The sequence below is a fragment of the Ipomoea nil genome, unplaced genomic scaffold (assembly GCF_001879475.1).
Source record: "Ipomoea nil cultivar Tokyo-kokei standard unplaced genomic scaffold, Asagao_1.1 scaffold1262, whole genome shotgun sequence".
Classification (NCBI taxonomy): domain Eukaryota; kingdom Viridiplantae; phylum Streptophyta; class Magnoliopsida; order Solanales; family Convolvulaceae; genus Ipomoea; species Ipomoea nil.
Genome location: NW_017617690.1, coordinates 1,391,033 through 1,406,264, shown reverse-complemented (window position 1 = coordinate 1,406,264; position 15,232 = coordinate 1,391,033). Strand labels below are relative to the sequence as shown.

Genomic DNA, 15,232 nt, shown 5'->3' with positions numbered 1-15,232 from the left:
GCGGGTGGCTGTCCACTTGCCATTCCACCCACGGGTGGTAGTAGTGGTACCGGCGAGGGGTGCCGTGGGTGGAGGCCCATCCGTGGTTCCACCCGCTGGTACATGTTAAGGGGGTGTGGCTGGTGGTTGTCCACCCACCGTTCCGCCCACTGGTACATGGTGTTTTGGCCTCCGTTTTGTTAAATTGTTGTACACTTGTGTGTCTCCTTTGATGTTTCGTACGTCTAGAACGGTGTCCTAAGTATCCGTGATAGGATTATGAGTCTTGAATCGTGCTTATGGTCCAACATTGTGATTCATTGGATTAATGTGAAGTCGTTGAGGTTCGGTTGAACCGTTATGTTTCTCCTTTTGATGTACATGTTAGTTCTAATGTTGTTGATGCTAGTATGTGTTGTTTGTTCATTCCTAATGAGGATTGACAACTTGTGTTGCCAATCATGGTAGTCTTTGGATTAAAGTCTATCGTTGACGTATCGTTGCCTTGTTGGTCTATTCATGCCTTTCATTGAAATCTATCAGTTGTATTCCTTGATATGATTTTGTACATGTGATGTACCCGTTTATTGATACTTGATTGGGCTATTGATGATCCTCAATCCTCCATGATGAGGACTATGTAATGTTATATGATTGGTGGACAATAATGAAAGGAGATAGACTTTCACATGATTAATACTATTCTATATGACTATTGACACTACAAGTGTCCCCGTTTGGCGGTTAAAGCTGGCGGATGCAGGCGGGGGGCAGATCGCTCCGGAGGAATAAGGTTGGACTCGGTGTACAGGGTGGCACTAGGAGGTAAAGGTTGGAACTGTAATAAGGTTGGCCTGGAGAGAATGGTTGGAACAGGGCATAAGGTTGGAACTTGGTACTCATCTTTGAATGTGATTCTTATTTCTCATGGTTCATGAGAGTGACTTATGATTGTCTCTTGATTGATTATCGTTTGATATATCTTGTTGTTGAGCATGTTGCTTTTGTCGTTCTTGTTGATTATTGAGTAATCTGTTGGGATTGGTCTTTGATTGAGAGTGACTTTGTGGTGAGCCTTATGTTGTTCCTTCCTCATTTTTAAAGGATTATATATTGTATTCCAAAGTCTCAAATGTTTTTCTCTATATCTATATTATATGTTACTCAACGCGTAATGGTGGGTTACCAGCTTTATTCGCTGACGGGTGCTATCCCTTATGTTTTACAGGTTTTGAGTAGATCGAGAGAGCGCTAGATGAGGACCGAGATAGCGTAGCTTATCGTTCTATAGTTCTAGTTTTATGGCATGTGAGCCTAGACTTTTGAATTGTTGCCCAATGATGATTGTTGGTTTAGATTCGATCTAGCCTGTGCATCTGTAGATAGATAGATGTGGCATGACATCCTCGTATTTTGATATTAGCTTCTGCTGAGTTTTATCTAATGGTTAGATTTATCTTCATGATTTAAGTTTTAAATTTTTGTTAAAATCAGGGTGTTACAACTATATCTGCAGATGAAGACTTGCTGGCCGAATTGATCAGAGTAACTATTTGGCAGAAGTGGTGCATGTCTAATCGAGATGTCAGCGCATGCAGCCAGAAGAAAAATTTTCTCTTAAATGGTTAGGAACCACATCATTCCATTAGCCACTCTGATTGACGAGATAATCCATATATACTTAAAGAAAGTAGCTGAGAGGGAAGCTGGCAATAGGAAGGCCAAGCTAACTAAAGACGAAGTGAAAACACCATCTCAAAGGCATGAAAAGGCGTTCACTAAATAGATGAGAATGTCTCAAGCATTCTCTTGATTTGAAGTCGAGTTTGTTGATCAAAACCCCCAGACTGGACCAAGTCATCGAGTTTTGAGTCCTTCAAAGAGTCCAGTTCGAGAGGTTGGAGAAGATACAAACCAAGATGTTGCTGCCCATATGGTCGAGAGAGAAACACCTTCAGATGTTGCCGAGGCTGAAGTACTAGTTTGTGTTCCGGAACCTCTAGCCGAGGAAACAACAACATTTGAAGTCGAAGAGTTAACTCTAGGAGTTAAAGTTTCTGTACAACAAATGGTGGATGACATGTTAGCCCGAGTGGTAGAAGCAGCTGGAGCAACGACTGTTCAATTTGACCCTGCTCGAAAGGTTGTAGAACTGAGCAGTGGAGCTGCTGCGGACCTTCCGAGAAGTTCTCTAACTACTCGAGAGGCTGAGGAACCTAGTGGTGAACTCTCTCGAGGAGTAGAAGTTCGTGTCAGCTCACCTCACATGACAACCATTCGAGATGATGAAAAACTGAATTGTGAGGATGATCAACCAGCCACTCATGAGCCTGTACATCTCAACGCACCAGATGTACATTGCCTTTGGTGATGAAGGGATTATTCCCGAATTAGCTTCTAGCTCATCCAGCTCTGGTGGAAACTGGGAAGTACCACCTGGTATGAGCTCTGATAATATTTTCTCTATAGGTATTGAATAGGAAAGGACACCTCATCTTTCTCCAAGATTATTGGAAGGCATCTCAAGCATGGTATAAATCCTAAAATCCATGGCCAAGGACCAGAAGTCACTTTTCAAAAAGGTGAAAAAGGCAGTGAAGAAGTCAAGAAAGGAAAACGTTGAGACCAAGGTCAATGTGGTCAATGAAGTTGTTGCAACGAGGAAATTCACTTTCTCTAATAGTCATCCAGCCGAATCATCAGAAGGTGCTGATGATGAATTCAAGGATTCGGTTGTGGAATCAATGACTTACACGGAGATGATGATGGAAAAAATGAGCAAAATGCTTGAAGATGACCTTTGAGGTCTACATCAAATTTATGGTGACCAAAGACAAATCATAACTATTCAATGCTCCATCAAGAATGACACTGAGGAACTCAAGGATGATATGCGCGTTGATGGAATTAATTAAACCGAGGGTCTGGATTAATTAACCCGAATGAATAAATAAATGTAACAAGTATTGGATTAAAACGATAATAGGAGTACGGACATAGTCACAGGGACTGATATTGTATTAATTGACTATGAATGCTATTACAGAGGTATGAAACGTGAACGTGTAATAACAAGACAAGAAAGTGTTTAGGACACAAGATAGAACCTGCCCTTAACAAGCTAGGCTATTTATGCAAAGGAAATTCCAACCAATTACTGCTAAATTCTGCTAAATTCGTGGAGGGCCACGAGACTAAGTCAAGGTCCATCATTCTGGGCTCGTAGGTAAGCTCCGGGCTTGAGACTCTTATTGGGCTACTCGGGTTATACATTCCCGGACCCGGGTCTCTATTATTATTGGGTCATTTCCAATATATCCTTCATTAGTCTCCCACTCTCTAAGTTGCGAGAAGTCAACAACGAGAGAGAGTAAACATTTGGCCCAATCGAAGCGGCTTCGAGGCTCCATGCTTGGATGAATGCTTAAGCTTCAACTTGAATGAAAATATTTTGCTTATTCCGAACACCTTTAAAACTTTTAGCCTTGCACTTAAATCCGTGATCCGAGTTCTCTCCGTTCGAGAGCGGACTGTCTGGACGACGCAAGGTTGTTTATTAGATTCTTGCTCACGTGATTTTTTTTTTTTTTTTTACGTAGTATGTAGTTAATTGGCCAAAGGTACTCTTGGTCCAAAATCTCTTCCGTTGGGGTTGGTACGCGAGGTCGGACCTCGTGCCCCCTTAGGGTGATAGCCCTTCGACCCAAGTCATTTGACACCGGGCCGTTAGGCTCTTCCGTCGGGGTTGGTACGCGAGGTCGGACCTCGTGCCCCCTTAGGGTGGTAGCCCGTCGACCCGAGTCATTTGACACCGGGCCGTTAGGCTCTTCCGTCGGGGTTGGTACGCGAGATCAGGCCTCGTGCCCTGTTAGGGTAGTGTTAACATTTCCGTGTTCGAGCCGAGGGCTTGACTACAAAAAGGTTCTTCCGTCGGGTAGCTAGCGGGTACGGATCCCGTGCTGGCCCTTAGGGAATGCATTGTGCGAGCAATATATATATATATATATATATATATATATATATATATATATATATATATATATATATATATATATATATATATATTTACTGTTGCAATCAGAATTGGCTCGTCGATCGTAACTCGGACTAATTTCGCATCGTTGGACGGACCAACGTATATGTAATAAGTCAATAATAGGTTCCTCCATCATTTGGTGAGCATGGACGGACCCGGTTCCACCACTAGTGAATGCCAAGGTCGGGGCCGGTACGCACGGCCACGACCACGGATAGGATTGGTTATCACACTTATTAGTGCTACTAAGCAAGGTTGGACCTCGCAGTAATAATAATAAAACAATAATAACAGTATTAATATTAATTAATATTAATAATATTAATAATAATAATAGCAAAGGAAGTTAACAAACCATGCTTTTCCACGGCACAAGCTTATTCAATTCCTCTGGATTCTCCATCTTTTTATGATTTTGAAACCGATTTTAGAGTAGCTTAGCGTAGCTCGTTCCACATTGTTGCCATGGGAATTTCCATTGCCGTTATTGGTTGCGAAATATCTGCTGAGCTTAAAGGATTGCCATCGGCCTTGCTATTCAGGTTTTGTTTTCTGTAGCACTGCAATTTTCTAATATTGTATTGCAGACCATTGAAGTGTTGTAGTCCAATGACTAGAGGTATTGCAAGTACTCTATTCCTCTCATATTGTAAACCTAGATTGGGACTATCCGCGCTGCAGAGATTCGCGACGCTGTCACCGTAGTCAAAAGTATTTCTGATATTCGTCGCTGAAGGGTCAGCTTGTGTCATATTTCCAGGCCGTCATGCCTAGCACCGCACCTGCATCCTGTGTTTAACCACCATGGATGAGACATCCCCCTCTCCCTCGTATAATTATTGAGGGGAAAAAGCATCCTGCCAAGGTGATCAAACACCTTGAGTCGTTCTATGGAAACTGATTTATTATAGATTGATAACTCCTGGCCACACTGTGAAAACAGTCTCCGATTTGCGGAGGTGTACGCCGGCGGCGCAGGTAATATGAATATTTCAGCAGTGGGAGCCTGGGTGGAGTTGATATATACCATCAATCTTTTTATCATCCTCAATATATATCAACAATGGCCGCGAGTATCATAGTGGGAAAAATAACGTAAAAAGCTTGTATGATGAAATCACTCCCACTCCATGGATCCATTTGACAATGTAGCCTTGAGAGGCACTGCTGAGACAACACACTATCTTCCCACCTTCAGTTTTTAATTTATACTTCAATTCTTCAAATAATCACAGACACTATAATTTCCTGGGCATGATGTGTCATTATCTTGTGCAAGAAGACCACTGACCAATGGATACATTTTCTCCCCAGTTCGAATGTGTTGATAGAGACTCCACAAAGCATTTCTCCATTTCCCTGCTTAACGTCATTAAAATCCCATCCTCTTCAAAATCTTCTCCTGCTATTCTTTGCCTCCACCTTCACTAATATGATTTATCATCTGTACAACATCTTTGCTTCCATTTCAGGGATGTTTTTATCATCACAAAGATTTATATGTGGGAATGCCTACTAAGCAGACACACGGTGGAAACGCCCTCAAGACAACAACCCAAATTTTGAAATGGATCATTCTGCCTCCACCTAGGAAATTGCAGAGAATGTGGGTGTTTCAGCAATGCATGCAAATGCAGTTGATGACAAACAACACAGTTGTATGGTACGACACCATAAAGCTTGGTCCCTCCGCACTCAGGCACGATCTCGGATGGTGCAGAAAAGCTCCTAACGGTGCAGGACAATATTGCATGGTGATAGCACAGAGAACAGTCAAAGCCGGCGAACCCCAGAATCGCAATCTTGAACCCTGCCGCTATCACCCTCGGGGCTGTTTCCGATCGCCGACACCAGGCCGGATCTGGACTGAAGTGGCAAAATCATCATCCATAGCTGTGTTTTGGTTACGTGGAAAGCCTACGAGGACGACCGATCGCAGCCAATCGAAGAACCCATGGCCAAATCTGAGGCCTTTTGCTCTCACGCCACAAACCCGGACTGAGATCATCCGTGCGGTTGGGATTTGCAATGTCGTCGCAGTAGTAGAACCCATCCGCGATGATCCTTCAACGAAGATCTATCGAAAAACTTATGTGTTGGGATTCCATGTCGTCGTGACCAGCACTAGTTTTGTGGTTGCAGGGATGCAGATCTTCAGCTAGTATTATTATCACACGCACGGTGGTCTTCAGATCGGATTCCGATTTGTCCGTGCCGTGCTATTTCGATGTTCGATCAGGGGTTATCGATACACGCTCCATGCGCACTTGACGCAACAGTTCTACAGAGAATGCGTGATCATCCGCACGTCAGACTTCATATTCAACGACATCGCGATCCTGTTTGAGAGTAGCGGAATCTTGATTCGCCAAGAAGGGTCTCCCGCATCAAAAGAACACTATCACGCGCATTATTGGAAATACCTGGCAGAACCGATTAGATTCTCCATCAATTTTCAATATCTCAGCGGAGCCAGAGGTGATGGCTTCCGGAGACTCCATCGCGTCGTATCTTGAATTGGGCGGTCATGGAACTTTTATTACTCCCACACGATTGCCATATAATTGTACATGAGCAATGCAATTAGCTCGAAGTGCTATGGAATTGCATTGGATATTTGGATCTTGCCATTGTTTGAAGGTTGGTTTTGTAGGAAATGTCGATTAAGGAGAGCACACTTGAGCTTGTACAGCCGCTCTCAACAAAATCACTAATGATGGAATTAATTAAACCGGGGGTCCGGATTAATTAACCCGAATGAATAAATAAATGTAACAAGTATTGGATTAAAACGATAATAGGAGTACGAATATAGTCGCAGGGACTGATATTGTATTAATTGACTATGTAACGCTATTACAGAGGTATGAAACGTGAACGTGTAGAACAAGACAAGAAAGTGTTTAGGACACAAGATAGAACCTGCCCTTAACAAGACAATTACTAGGCTATTTATGCAAAGGAAATTCCAACCAATTACTGCTAAATTCTGCTAAATTTGTGGAGGGCCACGAGACTAAGTCAAGGTCTATCATTCTGGGCCCGTAGGTAAGCTCCGGGCTTGAGACTCTTATTGGGCTGCTCGGGTTATACATTCCCGGACCCGAGTCTCTATTATTATTAGTTCATTTCCAATATATCCATCACGCATAATCCATCAAAGCCTCGGTGATCTTCATGCCGAAGTTGACATCTCCAACCATGGCATTTCCTCCATCCGTTGTTACGACGCTGATGATGATGATGCCAAAAAGAGGGGAAAAGGAAACAGTAGCCAATGATTATTAGGTTAAAGCTCCATTGGTCAAAGCTCCAGCATAGGACGAAGAGTTAAGACTACCATTACCCCGAGTGGTGAAGTAATACTTTTAGTGCCGTATCAAGAAGGAAGTTTCCTAAATTATACTCCCTCAGTCCCGTAATGGTTGTCTTGTTTTCTTTTTGCACGAAATTTAAGGGAGCAAAGTAAAAGTTGTTTGTTTTCCAGTTTTGCCCCTTTTTATTTTCTCTCACCAACCACGTACTCAAGAACCCACTAGAACACTGCACACTATACACTTCTTCTCTCTCTTTGTTTCTATTTCTCTGGTTCTAGTTCTCTCTCCAGATAAGAATTCTAAAATTCTCTAGTTTTCACTCCAAATAAGAATTCTAAAATTCTTTCTTCCACGAAAATTTTGAGATCAACATCTCCATACTCATAGGAGAAGATATTGAAGATCTGTATCACCTAATTTCGTAGAAATTTCAACACATGAATAATGAGGCGAGACGAAATGCGAAAATGCAAATCTTCGTGAATCCTTTTATTTCATTGAAGATATTGAAATCTGCATCGCCAAACTTCTACTTTCATTTCATTTTGAATCCTTTATATAATTTGAGACCTTGATGGATATCTATGTTTGGTAGAATAATTGTTTTGGATTAGCTTTTGCAACTCTTTGGTTTTGATGAAACTGGAGTATGGTCAGCGCCGTGGATTTCTGCAACAGCCGCATCATCTATCACCGGGATCTCAAGCAGGAAAATCTACTCCTCAACGAACACGGCAACTTGAAATTTTTAGATTTTGGACTGTCCACTTTGCCGGAACAACTCCGGAACGATGGTTTGGTCTATACCCAGTATGGGACGCCGGCGTACATGGCGCCGGAGGTGTTGAGATGGAAAGGTTACGGCGGCGCCGGAGGTGTTGGATGGAAAGGGTACGGCGGCGCCTGGAAGTATGGATAAATTCGAAAAACAGAATAATAAATTGGGATATTGTAAAATCTCATAGGGGTAAATTGGGAAAAAGAGAATAATAATAATGATGTTCAATTTTAGAAAGTGGACAATATTTTGGGACAGACTAAAATAGAAAGTAAGACAGATAAAATGGGACGGAGGGAGTAATAAAAATCAAACTTTTCAAATTTAATTATGTGTGTTATCATTTTTGTCACTCAATTGTTTGTGGAGTGGCTTTTTTGTCCATGAATTCTGTAGGGGTTGGATTTTTTTTTTTTTTTTTTTAGGGTCATTTCACAAATATTTAAGGGATAAAAAATCTACTATGTAGACAATTTAGTGACAAAAAGTAACAATGATATAACCAAAGGATGAAAAATATTATTTTCCTATAGTTCATGAACGAAAAATATCATTTATCTTGATCATATTTTATTACATTAACTAATATGAGAAATTCAAAGTCCATGAATTATTGAAAAATTACACTTTTCATTCCTCAATTATATTTTTCATCACTTTTCATCTTTCAAATGTTTGCAATGTGGTTTTCTTTGTCCATGAATTTTGTTAGTATTGCGTTATAAAAGTCACTTCACATATAATTGCGGGATGCAAAATGTTATTCTTTTATAGTTCAGGATGAAAAATGCCATTTTTCGTAAGTAAAATTATAATTAAATATATATGATTTATGATAATGATAATACAATTATGAATATTAAAAATTTTCAACAACTAACAAATATATAATGCACTTATATAGATTTGTGCACCGAAACCGTGTTAATGACTAGATTGGATAGGATATCTAAGTAGTAGTCATCTTGTTGTTAAATCTACAACAATTGTGTATTTCAGAACACTGGACAATTAAAATATCACTCTTTATATATAATGTGTAATATATTTTTCTTTTTCCATTTAAATAATTAAATGTAATAAAGTTTTGACTTATGTAAAGTTATTTTAAACATGCATGAGTGAAATTCGAATGGTAGATATGACAATTAACAACATTCATATGAAAGTACATTGGTGACGAATTGTCCTTTTTAATTATTTTTTTTAACCACTCAAAAAGTAGATGATAATTTTAAACTTTTAAACTTTTTTTTTTTACCACTTTATACGCAATAGAAAACTTTTGGCAGTTAATTGAAAATTTTTATATTTGGTGGACAACTTTTTAAAAGTTTATTTATTCATTACTTCTTTTATATATAGAAAAAAAAAAGAAGAATATTTTTAAATTTAGCATTGATAAATTATTTTATTTATTTACTTATTTATTTTGCATTAATTTAATTGCAAATGCATATATATATATATATATATATATATATATATATATATATATATATATATATATATATATATATATATATATATATGACGATGTGTCCTTAGGTGCGGCGGTGCGGCGGAATTTTATAATACACCAACAGTGTTAACAACATGCACCAACAATGTAAAGGAAACACACCACAATGAAATGCAAAACAATACCAAAAAATACACAACAGACCCAAAAAATACACCATATAACTCACCACACCCCAATGGTGTATTTCCGAACACTGTATGGTGTTTTTTACTCACACCTAATGGTGCGTTTTTGGTGATGCGTACCTAATTTGTGTGTGTTTTTGCGGTGCATTTCCTAACGTTGATGGTGTATATTTGTTGAACTATTGGTGACGCCACACTGCCGCACCTAACGACATCGCCACACTTGAACCTTACTATATATATATATATATATATATATATATATATATATATATATATATATATATGTATGTATGTATGTATGTATGTATGTATGTATGTATGTATGTATGTATATGAATGAGTTCTAGTGCGGAGATGCTCCCATGTGAAAATTGGGTAGATCTGAGCCGTTGATCAAATTTAGATCAACGACTCAAAAAACACGCGTCCTCAAATGCATCCATCTTCTTCATGTTTACTCCAAAAGATAACAACTCTACTATTTGTTATTATACTGCTATCATATTTTTTTTTTTAGAAAAACAACGCACCTTCAGAAGAAAAACAATGCACCTTAAGAAGGAAAACTACGCACCTAAAGCTTTAGACCGACGCACTTTAAGAAGGAAAACAATGTACCTTAAGAAGGAAAACCACGCACCTAAAGCTTTAGGACGACACACCTTAAGTTTCAACAACTGACGCACCTTAATAATGAAAATCACACACCTTAAGAAGGAAAACCATGCATTTAAGTTTTTAACAACTGACACACCTTAAGCACGCAGTACAAAAATCATGCACTTTAAGAAGGAAAACCATGCACCTTAAAGTTGACCTAGATGAAAAAGGACCAAATTACTACCGAATTTTTAAATCATTGTTAATCCTGGACATTGATTTAGGCAAGATCAATTGCTCTCATCTCACTGCACCTCCGCACCTTGGCGCACCATCCGCATTTGAACCTAATTATATATATATATATATATATATATATATATATATATAAAGGTTCCCGTGCGGTTGTGCGGTTGATTAATGTGCCTAAGATTTGTAATTAATATGCGTGAATGTGTAAAATGCAGCAGAAAATATGGATGTCAGCTTCTTCCCCATCCCCAGTAGCCATTGCCTTCTCCCTGATGATGATGATGCGGAGGCGGCTATGGTGGTTAAGAATTATGGGAATAATACAACAGAAATCCACACTTAGTTGGTGTGCAAATTTTGCCGTGCGTGTGTCATCTATATAAACATTTAACTGCACTGAAGGTAGCTGATAATCCAAAATCCATGGCCAAATTGAAGGAAGAAGTAACAAGAAGCTTGGGCGTTAATGTGCGTGAGTTTTCTGTTCTGTTTCCTTCTGAGCTCGTAATTCTGAAATACTCACGCACATGAAGCACAAATCTCACGCACATTAAACACAATACTCTGGCACATTAAGTACAAAACTCACGCATATTAACATGACGCACATTAAGTACAAATCTTAGGCACATTTAGTACAAATCTCACGCACATTAAGTATAAACCTCACGCCCCGCACGGGAAGCAACAAATGCACCTGATCCCTTCCCTCTATATATATATATATATATATATATATATATATATATATATATATATATATATATATATATATATATATATATATATATATATATATATATATATATATATATATATATATATATATATATATATATATACCCTCAAGCGTCAAGTCGGTCCCCCGCGGTATAGAGCTCTGCATTTTTATCCGAGCGAACCTATGTGACTATCCACAGGAGCAATGAAACCAGCTGCCAACCCAAACCACCCTCATGCGTTGGACAGATCCCCTCCGGTACAGATCTCTGCATTTTTATTCAGGGGAACCGTTAATAGTCCGCCACATGAGCAATGGTGCTCACCTCCACCCACCCTTGGAACCCAGGCCACCCCCGTACATATAGAGCTCTGCAATTTATCGCAGAGGGCTTCAACGGTCCAAAGTCCCAAGCGATGGCTCCCTAACCACGGGTGTCAACATATATACCACCCTTAAGCATCAGGCCAGCTCCCTCGGTATAGCGTACTGTATTTTAACCCAGAGAGCCCATATATATATATATATATATATTTCAAACACATCGGAAAAGCAGGCAACAGTCTAGATCGCGTACAACATGCTATCTTTTGACAACCACACCCTCTCAATCCATATGATGTTTGTAATTTAATTTCCACCTCTGGGAAGACTTTTGTGAAGACAAGTTCTGGTCTAAAATTGTTCAGTTTTCTGGCTGGTGGGACACCATCAACTTGTTACCTCTCATTACAATGCCAAGAATTCAATGTAGCTACGGCTTGTCCCCCGATGAACTTATCATATCCCATAATTAGATATTTTTTTGAATGCCCATAATTAGATATATTACCTGATGAATATCAGATGCACTATTGCATATATGATTGTGTTTTTGTTTATTCACTACTTTTGGAAAAAGATTGTGTGTGTTTAAGATCAATATATTTTAAGATTGTGTGAAGGTCTCCCCAGGTAAAAAATGGGCACAAATCTTAAATCCATTCAGATCTAATGTTCTTCAAAAACAAAAAAAAAAATCGAATTAATAAAAATGGTGCAGTTGAAAGCACAAAAACATGTACTTGAAGGCACAAAAATATGCATTTGAAAACAAAAATTCTGCACTCGAAGGTAAATTGATATGCAATTTATGGTACCAAAAAAGAGAAGTTATCCAACTTAAGTGTTATTAAAATTAAACAATTACCCATACAATCGTTTGTAAATCTCACAAATTTCATTAGAAATTAGTTATAGATTATTAAAAAGAAGACAAAACATATGATAAACACTCACCCATAATTGTGCACTTGGAGGCACATAAATATGCACTTGAAGGACAAAAATCTGCACTCGAAGGTATAAATATGTTTAATCGAATTGAAGCAATTTATGGTAGCAAAAGTAAAGTTATTCAACTTAAGTGTTATTGATACAATTACCCATACAAATCGTTTATAAATATCACAAATTTCATTAGAAATTTAATTACAGATTATTGAAAAGAATGCAAAACATATAATAAACATTGACCAATAAATATGCAATTTAATGCACAAGAATATGCACTTGAAGGCCAAATGTTTGTATTCAAAGGGAAGACTAAATACTAAGACCAGTGTTGCAAAAATCGCGTCTAGGCGGCCGAACCCCGGATTTTTTAAATAAAAAAATAAAATAAAAATAAAAATAAAAATAAAAAATCAGCCGCCTAGAGGGCGCGTAGCGTCTTTTTCAACACTGACTGAGATAGAACTTGTGCACTCAAAAAAGAAAAATATGCACTCGAAGAAGGAAAAATGTGCACTTGAAGAAGGAAAAAATATGCACTCAAAGAAAAATAACATCTAAACTTACCTACTCAAAATTACAACAATGTCACCGCGTATTTTTTAATTATTCTTTATTTTGAATTGTTGATTGTATTAGAGATCTATAGTTGAGATTTAACTCTATTTTTAACCTAAAGTATTCCTTTGCATTTATCCTTAAATACGTAATATATTATTATATATGAAATTTTTTGAAGGTTGAGATAACTTGTTCTTTTGATAGATCTAAAAGGTCAAAAAATTACGAATTGCATATGTCTGATCTCTAGCAATCCCCAATGCACATCTTTTCATTAGAATTAAAAATATGATTTGTGATATTTATTCCTAATTTTATGTGTGGTCTTTGAATTTTTAACTTTTTATTTAATATTAATTGCGGCATTTATGACCTGTTATGTGCAGTAATAATTATTTAAATTATTAATTAATTGATGTCACATATGTTTTGTAATTTAATTATGAAAAATATTTGAAAAGAAATTTTTTTTTATATGAATTACTATCTCTTTTTTTTTTTTAAATGTTACCGGCTCCTATTACAATGTATGTAGTATCTGTTCATATACTCAACCTGCCTCTACTGATGCTCAAACTCACAACCTTTCAACTGGAAGTTCAACTCGGGTACCATTAAACCACATAGTCTTGGTATATGAATTACTATCTAGTTATTGTAGTTTACAAGTTTCAATTGTGTGTCTGTTCAAATTAAAATACTTATAGTTGATCTAATTGAAATAAAAAGTATTTATGAATATCATTTTAATTAATAGAAATGATATGTAATTTTTGCAATTATTTTATTAAATTAAGTATGTTTCATACTTTATCATAAATATTTTTATCTTATTTAGAAAATTTTAATATTTTCCCAAACTAACCATATCTTTTACTCTGACATGATTGTCTTATATGTTAAAAAGTGTAAAAATTTGTGTGAGATCGTCGTCACAGGGGTCCTTGTTCGTGAGACAAGTCGAATTGGGTCGGATTGAGATGAAATTTAATACTTATACAGAAAATGTAATACTAATCTGAAATAATGTATTTATTATTTATATGAAAAAAATGTCATACTTATGCAAAAAAAAAAAAAAAATGTAATACTTTTACATTCTAATTCAAAAATATTACAATTTTCATCAAAAGTATTACATTTTTTTCTTATAAATAACAAATAATTTTTGTTGTTATTAGTTTTATATTTTTCAATATAAGTATTATATTTCAATATTAACCCAACTCAATTCACGGATAAGGATCCGTGAGAGTGAGCTTTGAAAAAAAATTGTATACCATTCAACCTAATCAAATAATTGCCTGATAAAACAAAAAATTAAGACCCAGGTTATGAAAGACAACTATATTACATTGTCATGTCTAAGTCTTGAGTCGTTTTCAAAAAAATAAATAAATAAATAAATAATAATAACAATAATAAAGAAAAGGAAGACACCTTTCTTGGTTGTCGTTGTAATGTATTTATAATTTTATTTTATATAGATAAAAGTTTGGACGGAAGAAATTCTCTTACAAATTATGGAGTAATATTTCTTGTCTCCCTCACTTTTTATACTTTTTCCTTTTATTAGTTTCTTGAAAGTGGGACAATCTAAGATTATAAGATCTTAATTATATTATTTTATAATATAAATATACTGTTAAAAAATTTATTAAAAAAACCATTATAAAACTCTATTATAGGCGGCTAGGCCAGTCAATGATGTTTACAGTCAAATTCTACGCATGACGTCAGCTTGGTAACACACAGAGGCTGACGTCAGAACACCTTGCGACTCGTTTAATGTTATCTTTCTCCAATTATATATTTTTATTATATTTAATATATATATATATATATATATATATATATATATATATATATATATATATATATATAGAAGAGCGCTCATATGCGGCGGGGTCTTACGGTGCGGCGGTGCGATCAAATTCCAGAATACACTAGCAGTGTTAACAATATGCACCAACAGTGTAATAAAAACACACCCCAATGAAATGTAATAAAACATCACAAAATACACCACAGACTCAAAAAAACACACCATATAACTCACCACC

General features: G+C 36.9%; 1 long non-coding RNA gene across 1 annotated transcript; it reads left to right on the top strand.

Annotated features, from left to right (window-relative positions):
* Positions 1–7,412: 7,412 nt before the first annotated feature.
* Positions 7,413–14,018, top strand: LOC109184491. Its single transcript, XR_002054795.1, has 3 exons — positions 7,413–7,644; positions 11,649–11,653; positions 14,008–14,018. It is a non-coding gene; the product is annotated as an uncharacterized LOC109184491 (long non-coding RNA).
* The last annotated feature ends 1,214 nt before the right edge of the window (positions 14,019–15,232 follow it).